Source organism: Diceros bicornis, chromosome 13, assembly GCF_020826845.1.
Source record: "Diceros bicornis minor isolate mBicDic1 chromosome 13, mDicBic1.mat.cur, whole genome shotgun sequence".
NCBI classification, from domain to species: domain Eukaryota; kingdom Metazoa; phylum Chordata; class Mammalia; order Perissodactyla; family Rhinocerotidae; genus Diceros; species Diceros bicornis.
In genome coordinates this window covers 43,873,006-43,885,251 of record NC_080752.1, presented here as the reverse complement: position 1 = coordinate 43,885,251, position 12,246 = coordinate 43,873,006, and the positions used below count along the sequence as shown (strand labels likewise).

Here is a 12,246-nt window from a genome sequence, read left to right as displayed (position 1 = left end):
CTTATCCTCCTTCCTACCTTCTCACCTTTATCTAGGCAGTTCTCCCTACCAGGTGCCTTCCTTCCTGCCTATCTGAAATCTTGATATATATTAAGGCTCAATTCAGTCCTCATCTCTGTGAAGCCTTCCTTTGCCCCACTTATCTTTTCCTTCTCTGAACCTAAATATCTATTTTAATTTTTTTCATACTCTATTATTGTTTTATTTTTTGAACACAGACCATAGTAAGGCGAACAGTCAATTGAACCTGACCCAGAACGGACACAGATGATAGAGTTAGAAGGACATTAAAAGTTATTAAACTATATTCCATAAGTTCAAAATTTAAGTAGACACATGGAAGATATAAAAAGACCCAAAGTGAACTTCTTGACAATATCTAAAATGACAAATACACTGGATGGGAATAACAATAGATTAGATATTGCAAAAGCAATGATTAGTGAACTTAATGGCGTAGCAATAGAAACTACCCAAAATGAAACACAGAGAGAAAAAAGAATTTTAAAAAAGTGAAAATGGCATTAGTGAGCTATGGAATAACTTTAAGTGGCCAAATATACAGGTAATTGGAGAACCTGAAAACAAGGAGGAGCTGGGGACAGAAAATATATGAAGAAATAATGGCTAACAAATGTCCCAACTGTAAACCTACACATCTGTGATGGTTTATTTGTGTCAACTTGGCTAGGCTATGGTGCCCAGGTGTTTGGTCAAACATCAGTTTAGATGTTGCTGTGAAGGTATTTTTTAGATACAATAACGTTTAAATCAGTAGACTTTGAGGAAAGCAGATTACCTTCTATACTCTAGGTGGGCCTCATCCAGTCAGTCAAAGGCCTTAAGAGAAGGAATTCTGCCAAGACTACCTCTGGGCTCAAGACTGCAACATCAGCTCTTGCTGAGATTTCCAGCTTGCCAACCTGCCCTACAGATTTCAGACTTGACAGCCCCTACAACCACATAAGCCAGTTCCTTAAAATAAATCCCTATCTATCTATCTATCTACACACACATCCTGTTGGTTCTGTTTCTCTGGAGAACCCTCACTAATACAAAATCCAAGCTCAAGGAACTCCAAGTGCAAGTACATCAAAATCAAACTGCTTAAAAGCAATGATAGAAAATCTTAAAAGCAGTCAGAAAAAAGATGTTATGTACTGAGGAAGAAGACAAGGATACAATGCAACATGTTATGTACAGAGGAACAAAGATAAGGATACAATGCAAACAGGAAGACAATGGCGGGGCCTGCTTGATGGCATAGTGGTTAAGTTCATGTGCTCTGCTTCGGTGACCTGGAGGTTTGTGGGTTCGGATCCCAGGCGTGGACCTTCACACCGCTCATCAAGCCATGCTGTGGTGGTGTCCCACATATAAAATGGAAGAAGACTGGCACAGGGGCCGGCGCAGTGGCATAACGGTTAAGTGCGTGCGCTCTGCTTTGGCGGCCCAGGGTTCACGGGTTCTGGTCCCAGGCGTGCACTGATGCACCACTTGTCAAGCCATGCTGTGGCGGTGTCCCATATAAGGTAGAGGAAGATGGGCACAGATGTTAGCCCAGGGCCAATCTTCCTCAGCAAAAAGAGGAGGATTGGCATTGGATGTTAGCTCAGGGCTACTCTTCCTCACAAAAAAAAAAAAGAAGACTGGCACAGATATTAGCTCAGGGACAATCTTCCTCACCAAAAAAAAAAAAAAAAGCCAATGGAGCAACATCTCTAAAGTATTCCAGCAAAACTACAGCTAGTAAAGTATATCCAGCAAAAACATCTTTCAAATAATGATGGTGAAATTAAGGTATTTTCAGACATAAGAAGCCGAAAGAATTAATCACACACACACACACAAATCACCAACAGACCCATAGTAAAAGAAATGTTAAAGCAAGATTTTTGGGCAGAGGAAAGTGATACCAGATGAGAATCTGAATCTACACAAAGGAATGAAGAGCACTGGAAATGTAACTACATGGGTAAGTATAAAACATTTTTTTCTTTTTTTTTTTTTCTTTTATAATTTTATTTATTTATTTTTTCCCCCAAAGCCCCAGTAGATAGTTGTATGTCATAGTTGCACATCCTTCTAGTTGCTGTACGTGGGACGCGGCCTCAGCGTGGCCGGAGAAGCGGTGCGTCGGTGCGTGCCCGGGATCCGAAACCGGGCCACCAGCAGCAGAGCGCACGCACTTAACCGCTAAGCCACAGGGCCGGCCCTAAAACATTTTTTCTAATTGTCTGTTTAAACAAAAATAATAATGTATTGTGGGTTTTATAACATATAAAAATAAAATACAATAATAAAGACTGTGGGGTGAGAAATATAAGATTGTTATACCATAATAAGTGAAGTGATATAATATCAATTGAATGTAGACTTTGATAAGTTAAAGATGTATACTATAAATCCTAAAGCAACCACAAAAATAACAAAACAAAGTCATGGCTAGTAAGCCAACAAAGACGATAAGACGGAATCAGAAAAAGATACTCAATTTTTTTTTTTTAAAAGGTAGAAGAAGAGGACAAAAGGAACAAAGAATAGATGAGACAAATAGAAAACATATATCAAGGGGCCAGCCCTGGTGGCCTAGTGGTTAAAGTTCAGTGTACTCCACTTCAGAGGCCCGGGTTTGGTTCCCGGGCGTGGACCTACTCCGCTCTGTTAGCAGCCACGCTGCGCTGGCAGCCCACATACTGAAAAATAGAGTAAGACTGGCACAGATGTTAGCTCAGGGTGAATCTTTCTCAGCAAAAAAAAAAAAAGGACAAAAAGAAAAGAAAACATATATCAAGATAAGACTCGGGGCCGGCCCGGTGGTGCAAGCGGTTAAGTGCGCGCACTCCGCTGCCGCGGCCTGGAGTTCGCCAGGTCGGATCCCAGCTGCGCACTGACGCACTGCTTGGCAAGCCATGCTGTGGCGGTGTCCCATATAAACTGGAGGAAGATGGGCACAGATGTTAGCCCAGGGCCAGTCTTCCTCAGCATAAAAAAAAAGAGGAGGATTGGCAGATGTTAGCACAGGGCTGATCTCCTCACAAAAAAAAAAAAAAAAAAAATTTAAAAAAATATTATAAATTAATAAGACTCAAACCTAAGCACATTAATCATATAAAAATAGGGGCCAGCCCAGTGGCGTAGTGGTTAAGTTTGCACACTCCACTTTGGCAGCCCGGGGTTCACAGGTTCGGATCCCTGACGTGGACCTACACATCACTTATCAAGCCGAAGGCCAAACACTTATTGGCCCAGGGCCAATCTTCCTCACAGACATACAAACAAACAAAGATCTAAACACTCCAATTAAGAGGAAGAGATTGTCAAATAAATTTTAAAAAGCATGGGCCGGCCTGGTGGCATAGCAGTTAAGTTCGTGCATTCTACTTCGGCAGCCTGGGGTTCGCCAGTTCGGATCCTGGGTGCAGACCTACTCACCGCTCATCAAGCCATGCTGAGGCAGCATCCCACACAGAAGAAACTAGAAGCACCTACAACTAGGATATACAACTATGAACTGGGGCTTTGGGGAGAAAAACAAAAAAGAGGAAGATTGGCAACAGATGTTAGCTCAGAGCCCATCTTCTTTTTCTTCTTCAAAAAAGCAAAACCCAACCATACACTACCTACAAGAAGTGCACTTTTCTTTTTTTTTGCTGAGGAAGATCAGCCCTGAGCTAACATCCATGCCAATCCTCCTCTTTTTCTGCTAAGGAAGACTGGCCCTGGGCTAACATCTGTGCCCATCTTCCTCCACTTTATAATTTTATTTATTTATTTATTTTTCCCCCCAAAGCCCCAGTAGATAGTTGTATGTCATAGCTGCACATCCTTCTAGTTGCTGTATGTGGGACGCGGCCTCAGCATGGCCAGAGAAGCGGTGCGTCGGTGTGTGCCTGGGATCCGAAACCGGGCCGCCAGCATCGGAGTGCGAGCACTTAACCACTAAGCCACGGGGCCGGCCCCTTCCTCCACTTTATATGGAACGCTGCCACAGCATGGCCTGACAAGCAGTGCATCAGTGTGCACCTGGGATCTGAACCTGGGCCGCCAGCAGCGGAGCGCGCGCACTTAACCACTACACCATGGGGCCGGCCCCAAGAAGTGCACTTTAAATATAAATACACAAATGAATGGATAGAAAAAGACATACTGTGGACACTAGTAAAAGAAAGCTGGAGCAGCTATATTAATAGCAGACAAAGTAGCTTTCAGAGCAAAGAATATTACTGAGATGAAGGTAATTTCATAATGATAAAGGAGTCGATCAAAATGCACAATCCTAAACATATACGCAACTAATAACAGAGCTTCAAAATATGTGAAGCAAAAACTGATAGAACTTCTAGAAAAAACAGACAAATCCACAACTATAGCTGGAGATTTCAATACCCTACTCTCAATAATTGATAGAACATGGCAGAAAACCAGCAAGGATATAGTAAACTTGAACAACACTTTCAATCAATTTGAACTAACTGACATTTATAGAACATTTTACCTTGCTTCACACTCCACCTTGCTTTCTTCCAATAATATTAAAACACACATTCTTTTCAAGTGCACATGAAACATTTACCAAAATAGACCATATTCTGGGTCATAGAACAAATCTCAGGAAATTTAAAAGAATTCAAGTCATATGAAGTATATTCTTTGACCACAATGGAATTAAAGTAGAAACCAATGACAGAAAGACCTTTGGAAAACTCCCAAATATTTAAAAACAAACACACTTCTTAAGTAGTCCATAGGTCAAATACGAAATCAAAAAGGAATTTGAAGAATTTGGAAGTATTTTGAACTGAATTAAAATGAAAACACAACATACAAGAGTTTGTGGGATATTGTTAAAACAGTATTTGGAGGAAACTTATAGCACTAAATGCCTATATTAGGGAAAAAAAGAAAGGTCTCAAATCAATGACCTCAGCTTCTACTTTAGGAAACTAGGAAAAGAAGAGCAAACTAAACTTAAAGTAAAACAGAATAAAATAATAAAGATCAAAGCAGAAATCAAGGTAATAGAACACAGGAAAATAAAGTCGTCAACCCGTGTTTGCAATGTGCCAGGCACAGTACTAGGCACTGAGCTTACATATATGGTCCTACTCCTTGAAGATTGCCCAACTAATAGGTTAGATGAATATCAACTGAAAAATAATCACATCAGAATGCTAATTATCATGATGGAATGCTCAAGGTGCTGGCTCTGCTTGGGAGAGAAGCCATTCTGGATGCTTAGGGGATGAGGAAGTGAGGATAGAGGTTAAGAGTTCAGGGTCTAGAGACACAGACCTTTAATTCCCACTCTGTGACCTTGGGCAAATAATCTAACCTTGATTGTCTTCTTTTTCTATAACATGGATTTAATACAAGTCCCTGCACTGCATAGGGCTATTGTAAGGATTAAAGAGTGCCTAGCACATGGCAAATCCTCACCAAATGTCAGGTACTAGCATGAAGATGTGGGTTCCATCCATCTGAGGGAAAGACACACACAAAGACAGAAATGGGTGAAAGAGGGTGGCACAGCCAGGGAAGGGCTCTTGCTCCCTAGGAAACTGTACTTATCTCTACTTTGGTATTTTCCAGAGTCTAGTAAAGCTAGGCACATAGTAGGTTTATAATTCATTACAACTGAAACTGAGTTTTTATGCTGTAGTGGTTACTCCATTAGCGTAATACAAGAGTTCTGTGGTTTAAACTAATAGTTAATATTTTTTTCAGGTGTGATATGTGAGTACAGGTTCTGTAGTCAATTGCCTTGCTCAGATGCATGCTCTGCCCCTTACTGGCTGTGTAATTTGGGCAAGTTCCTCAAATCCTCCAACTTCAATTTCCTCATCTGCAAAATGGGCACAAAGAGTACCTACTTGACAGAGGTGCAAGGAATATTAGATGAAATAATGTACATAAAATCTTACCACATGGCCTTGTGCAAAGCTAATAGTGTTATCACATAGTCTTGGAGTTATGTTCAAATACCAGTTCTGTTACTTATTAGTTAGGTGATCTTGGGCAAGTTACTAATCCCTGAATCTTTCCTTTTTTCTCTCCTGGAAAGGTAGGGTGGCTTTCAATGAGATAATCTTGGTTTAATAGTGGATAAATGGTGGTAGACTTTACTCATTTAATAATATTGGATACTATATCCCTAGTTGTTTGCTTGAGAAGTCAAAGAATTATATTTAACAAGCTCATTGTACTCATTAAGAGACTGTAAGCAGCTTTTTACAATATCTCATTTAATTCGCACTAGAACCCCAAGAGCTAAGTACTTTTATCATCCCCATTCTATGGATGAGGAAACTGAGGCATCGAGGTTAAGAGGCTTGCCAAAGGTCACACGGACAGCAAGTGGTTATATCAGAATTCAAACCTACGCAGTCTGACTCCAAGTTTGGCAACAAATGATAGGATTGTTGATATGCAGAAAAAGGACAGAACAGTCTGGAGAAAGTCTACAGGCAGGTAAATTGAAAGCTGAAGTTTAGCAGAAAACAATGGGACCTAGAACACCTGCTGATAGCTTTGTTTCAGCTACAGTTGGACACTGGGAGAGAGAAATGCATTGATTCTCTGCCCAGCATGTTCTCTACCCTGATCATTTGTATAAAAAAACCCTACAAAGTCTCTGGTTGCTAAGGAAAAAACTAAGCACTATTCAGACAGTTGACTGAGCACCCTCTCCAAAGAGAGTATGTGGTGATACCAAGATGAGAGCCGGACAGAGCTGGTCCTGGGGATACAAAGATAAACAGGATCCTGCCTTGCATCTGGCTCCCTGCCAGCAAGTCAGCAGGGGTTTAATGCATTTGTGCAGAGACTCTACTTCCTAGTTATGGATTTGGGCAATTATTTAGCCTTTCTGTTTCTGGGTTTTCCCATCTGAAACATATTAGATTAATACCCACCCTAGTTTTAAAGTACATACATGAAACGCTTAGAACAGATAATTACAAGTGCTACTTGTTCAGGCAGATGACCTTAGATGTCTCTTTACTCCTGTTTGAGAATCCAACAAGCTCTTCCAGGTTCTTCTCCATAACCAAGTGCTGAATATTCACTAGCTCCCATTCTCACACCTGTCCTCTTGCCCTCAACACTGTTAAAAGACTGTCCACTTGGACACTCCACGTGAGTTTGGGCCATAATCCACCCAACCCCCAAAATACCCACTTCCCTTAAACCCGACCCTACCGGCTTCAGGGCAGGTCCACCTCCCCCTCCTTAGGTTCACTCACAGCCCGTCTCAGGATCTAGACTCTACCTTTTAGGGGGTTCCCCGCTTGTCTCCATCCTTTGGGGCCTTGATTTCCCTCTAATGCTGGCAGCTTGTACATGGGTTTGGCAAGGGTTCCATTGTGACTCATATCTCAGGCAGGCTGACAAATTTTCAGGCTCAAGTGTACCACTTACAGATAGTAGAGGCTTAAACAGCATTAACAGCTGTGATTTTAACATTTGTACCAATCTTGTAGTTGCTAATGTCATTCTGCCTGTACTACATAGTGGGTAAATTTAAGACCAACACTAGTCTAATTAGGAACCCAGATCTATCATTCAACACCTGTGTCTAGTGGCCTAAGGTATAATCTGAGACCACACCTACATCCATTAGGAGAAAAATGCCTTAAGCGTTTCCCACCTTTGAATTTAACCAGCTGTTGACTATAATGAAAATGAGATTTACCCAGGGAGCCATATTACCTGGGCCCTAAGTAACAATGCGTTGGGAACCAAGATGCATTTTCCAACAGTAAACAAGTACCATTAAGTTAAACACAAGAGAGCGAGAGGATACACAAGACAGACAAGAGCTCAGGGCCTTTAGTTAAGAGCCAATCAGGCATTAATTTTTCAGTAGCTTTTCCATCCACAGAATGCTCTTTGGCTGACAGCCATCACACTTCCACATAAAAAAGGAACACACAAATATGCATAATCATCTTTATTATAATTCATAAATACATTAGAAACTGACATGGATTTCTTAAATAATAAAAGACATCTTTCCCATGGGCTTCTGCTTTCTGTTCAGTTATATAGTTATAAAATCCACTTTTCTTGAGAAAGGTAAAAAAAGGTCAAGTAATATCTTTATCATTACAACAAGATTTCAACTCAGGCACTCTGAATGGGTCTTAGGGTCTCTGGGGCTCCTAGGTCAAAAGACCACACTGTCTTAACAGACCTGCCCATACTCAGTGTCTTCTCGAAGTCCTTATAAATTCCAATGGGCACCTGGCCAATGGAACATACTAGTACTCTACCAGTTCTTAAGGTTTGGTTCTGGGGCTACACATTAGAATTTGCCTTTTTAACCTCCTGTTCTCCTCTGATTTACTCTAAAGGGGCAGTTTTTAAAGGAGCCAAATGCTCCCAAACTTAAAAGATTTTCATATTGTCCATGCTTGTCTTCCAAAAATAGTATATTAATCACTTTACCAACTCTCTCTGCCAAATAAAGGATCTAAAAGCATTAAGCATCAACTGCCAAAAAGTTTGATGAGGTTCTTCTCTCCTGAATGAAAATGAAAAAGAAAAAGGGGATTAGACTCATATTTACCATTTTACTTAAAATCTAAACTTTAATATACTAGATGTTTCCTGCATGGTTTGTCTCCTCAGTCATTGTCCGTAGGACTCTGAGAAGCTGTAGGAATATGCAGGCGCAGACTCAAGGCCCGGCTTCATCTCCAACGTTGTGGAAAAGGACTGTACATCATGGGGCAGCGCCCTATGCTCCCCTACGCCACCTGGACAGAGCCCGGGGAGAGTGACCTCCCGGGATATCCACGTTGGAATGCCTCTGATTAAACAGCATTATAACCCTCAAAACATTTAAGAGATTTCATTTCTCCTCATCCCATACTATACATGTAGATTTGAGGAAAGCCTGTTAAAAGTCCAAACCAGTCACTGCTATTAACTATTTCATGGTTTACCTACTGCATCCCTGTTATGCATTGTTGTAGGAGTATGCATACACATATGCACAGCTTCATCTCCAATATGGTGAAAAGAATTGTACACAATGCTGAACCCTTACCTCCCTTACACAGATTGAGGTATACACAGCGTATGGCTTTTGTGCAAGCTTTGCTAACTGACTTTGGTTATGCCACCCAAACTGTCACAATTTTTTCATTTGCAAAATAGAAATCTCTATCACACGATAATTAGAGATAAATACCTTAGCAGTTTTACTGAACTGAATAAAAAGCCATCTTCCAAGAACACTGAGTATACATCTAAGAAACTGTCAATATGCCCACAAAATTTTAGCAAAGTTTCTATCTGGATGTATTAAACAGCAGCATCTTCATGAAAGGGAAGGGAGCTCAGAGTGAGTAAATGTTTTATGCAAAATATTGACAGGCAAACACTGATAAGCCAAAAGCAATTTATAGATTTACTTACCCCAAATCAAGTTATTTGGAATCTCCAGCACACACTGCAAAACAAGGTAGGTAAGAGCTTAATCCGGTAGTACCATAACACTGATCAAAGCAAATTTTTTTTCACTCCAGTATCTACCTAGATCCAGATACGGTGCTCTAGAGATCTGTTTCCTGCATGGTTTATCTCCTCAGTCATTGTCCACAGGACTCTGAGAAGCTGTAGGAATATGCAGGCGCAGACTCAAGGCCCGGCTTAATCTCCAACGTTGTGGAAAAGGACTGTACATCATGGGGCAGAGCCCTATGCTCCCCTACGCCACCAGGACAGAGCCCGGGGAGAGTGACCTCCCGGGATATCCACGTTGGTTACTGTAGTATTTACCTTAGACTATTGTGCTAAATTAATTTCACCCAGCTGATAGCGACTTCCCAGAGATACCCATGTCGGGACGGATCCCAAACTCCCAAAGTGTCAACGAAACTCGAGTTCAAGACCGATCAGCAGTCACGTATCAGTAATCTGAACTAACTTTCAGTCAGGTACCCCAGACATCTAGAAACCCCAACAAGCGATTAGCACGCTGCCAAAAAAAACAGTAAATGCCGAGCCGTTGAGACACCAATTACAGCTCATGTATCTTTCAACCGATCATCTGGAGTGGAGAAACTGCCCCAAATCATAAACCAAGTGACAGCAGAATCAAGAGCCATCCATCTCGAAATCAGAACTCTGAAACTCGCATGGGCGTCAAGAATATCTCCTGCGTGCACCTCCACTGAGGAGACCAACGCGCCTCCTGCGAGGCAGGATAATAAACGGCGCAACAGGCAACAATGAGAAGGGGGCTGCGCATTTCGCTGTCGGCACGCTGGATGGCAGTCCTGCAGGCCTGGGAGTTCCCGCGCTAGCGCCCGTCGGTCACGGCCCAGACCCGCGGCTCGCTCGGCCTCGGCCGCCGACATCAGGCCCAGCTCCACTGCACGAGAGTTAGTTACCCTGCTAACTAACTAATTCGCCGCTGAAGCGAATCCCTCTACGTAGTACAAAGGCTGGCTGGCTGGCCCGGGGTAGTGTATCTAGAGCTGACGAACCGCGGGGTTACACTCACTCACCAAGACCACCACAGCATAGCGACAGTCCTCTCCGAAAAGACTTGGTTGTGCCAAGACATCTCTATTTATACCTTCTGAAACGCGCGGAAGTCAAGGAATGACTATTGCGCCTGCGCCGCGCCATGCGCAGTTAGGGAATCAGAAATACGCTAAGGGTGCTGGGAATCTACTTCAGGTTAAGCCCCACCCCTACCTGGCTCAGAGGTCTCTCGCGACACTAGAGTATTCGGGTGGACTTTGCTGGGGAATGTAAATTACAGAAACTGAGTTTTGTTAAGAAGGTGGGCGGGTGTGGCTGGGCGGCGCCAGCGGTAAAGTGGTGCGTTCTGCTGCCTGCCCGGAGTTGGCTGGTTGGGATCTGTGGGAGCGTCCCATGTAAAGTGGAGGAAGATGGGCACGGATGTTAGGCCAGGGCCAGTCTTCCTCAGCAAAAAAAGAGGAGGATTGGTGGATGTTAGCACAGGGCTGATCTCCTCACAAAAAATAAAAAAAAAAAAATGGGCCAGCCCCGTGGCTTAGCGGTTAAGTGCGTGGGGCCCGTTGGGATACCGGCGCTTCTCTGGCCATGCTGGGGCAGCGTCCCACATACAGCAACTAGAAGGATGTGCAGCTGTGACATACGACTATCTACTGGGGCTTTGGGGGGAAAAAGGGGGAGGATTGGCAATGGATGTTAGCTCAGAGCTGGTCTTCCCCAGCAAAAAGAGAAGGATTAGCATGGATGTTAGCTCAGGGCTGATCTTCCTCACAAAAAAAAAAAAAAAAAGAAGGTGGGCAGATGGGCACCTACCAGATAGCAAATTTACTTCTCTACAATTAGTTCGCCCAATCTGGAGGATATGGGGTTACATAAACTTGCCAAAAAAAGCCTGGAGTAATAAGTATGCAGGATAGAAAAAGGCATCTAGAGAAATTCATGGTCTCAAAAGGGATTGAATCTACCTTGTCACATGTGAAATAAACGTGATAAATGCCTAAGTAAATAAGAGAAGTGCTTCTACACGAATTGGCTAAAATTAAAAACGTCCTATGCACAACAATGTGAATCTACTTAAGACTACTGAACTGTACATGTTAAAATGGTGAACTTTATGTTAAGTATATTTTAACACACACCTAATATAAAGCAGTGAGCAAGTAAAGAATCCTGAATCTACATATTACATGTGAAATGTTGCAAATGTGATAGAATTTCGAATATGGTGTTAAGAGAACAAATGTTAAATTGACATACAGCCATCACAGCTGGGCTATAATGAATAGAAACATTTATGGTGTTCTTCCTATAAGATTTTGTGCTGGGTGCTTTACATAAAGTTACTTACTATCACGGCAATCCTAAGACATTGGAATTATTATCCAGATTTTAAGATGTGAAACAGGCCCAGAGCAGTGGTTCTCAAAGTGTAGTTAGCAGATCCTGGGGTCCCTGAGACTCCTTTGGGGCTCCATGAGGTGAGAACTATTTAATAATAATATGTATTAGACTTAGACTTTCTTTGCCTTTTTCACTGTGTTGACTCTGCAATGATGTTGTAAAATGAAATTGTGGGTAAAACTGCTGGTGCCTTGGTACATTTCAAGGCCTCCTCCCTAAACTGCACTGGCAGTCATTGTGCTCTTTATCATCACAAATTTACAGTTTAAAAAAAAGTCAGTTTCACCTAAGAATGTCCTTGATGAAGTAAAAAGCATTAATTTTATTAATTCCCAACTTTTGAGTATCCAT

The 12,246-nt window shown here is 42.1% G+C and overlaps 1 long non-coding RNA gene and 2 other non-coding genes across 3 annotated transcripts; all 3 read right to left on the bottom strand.

The window, feature by feature from the left end:
• Positions 1-7,936: 7,936 nt before the first annotated feature.
• Positions 7,937-10,720, bottom strand: LOC131413048 (uncharacterized). The gene is made up of 2 exons (XR_009221889.1): positions 10,518-10,720; positions 7,937-9,457 (listed from the first exon to the last, which is right to left on the bottom strand). It is a non-coding gene; the product is annotated as an uncharacterized LOC131413048 (long non-coding RNA).
• Positions 8,602-8,805, bottom strand: LOC131413267 (small nucleolar RNA SNORA73 family). The gene has a single exon (XR_009221930.1). It is a non-coding gene; the product is annotated as a small nucleolar RNA SNORA73 family (small nucleolar RNA).
• Positions 9,567-9,770, bottom strand: LOC131413265 (small nucleolar RNA SNORA73 family). Its single transcript, XR_009221928.1, has one exon. It is a non-coding gene; the product is annotated as a small nucleolar RNA SNORA73 family (small nucleolar RNA).
• Positions 10,721-12,246: the final 1,526 nt, after the last annotated feature.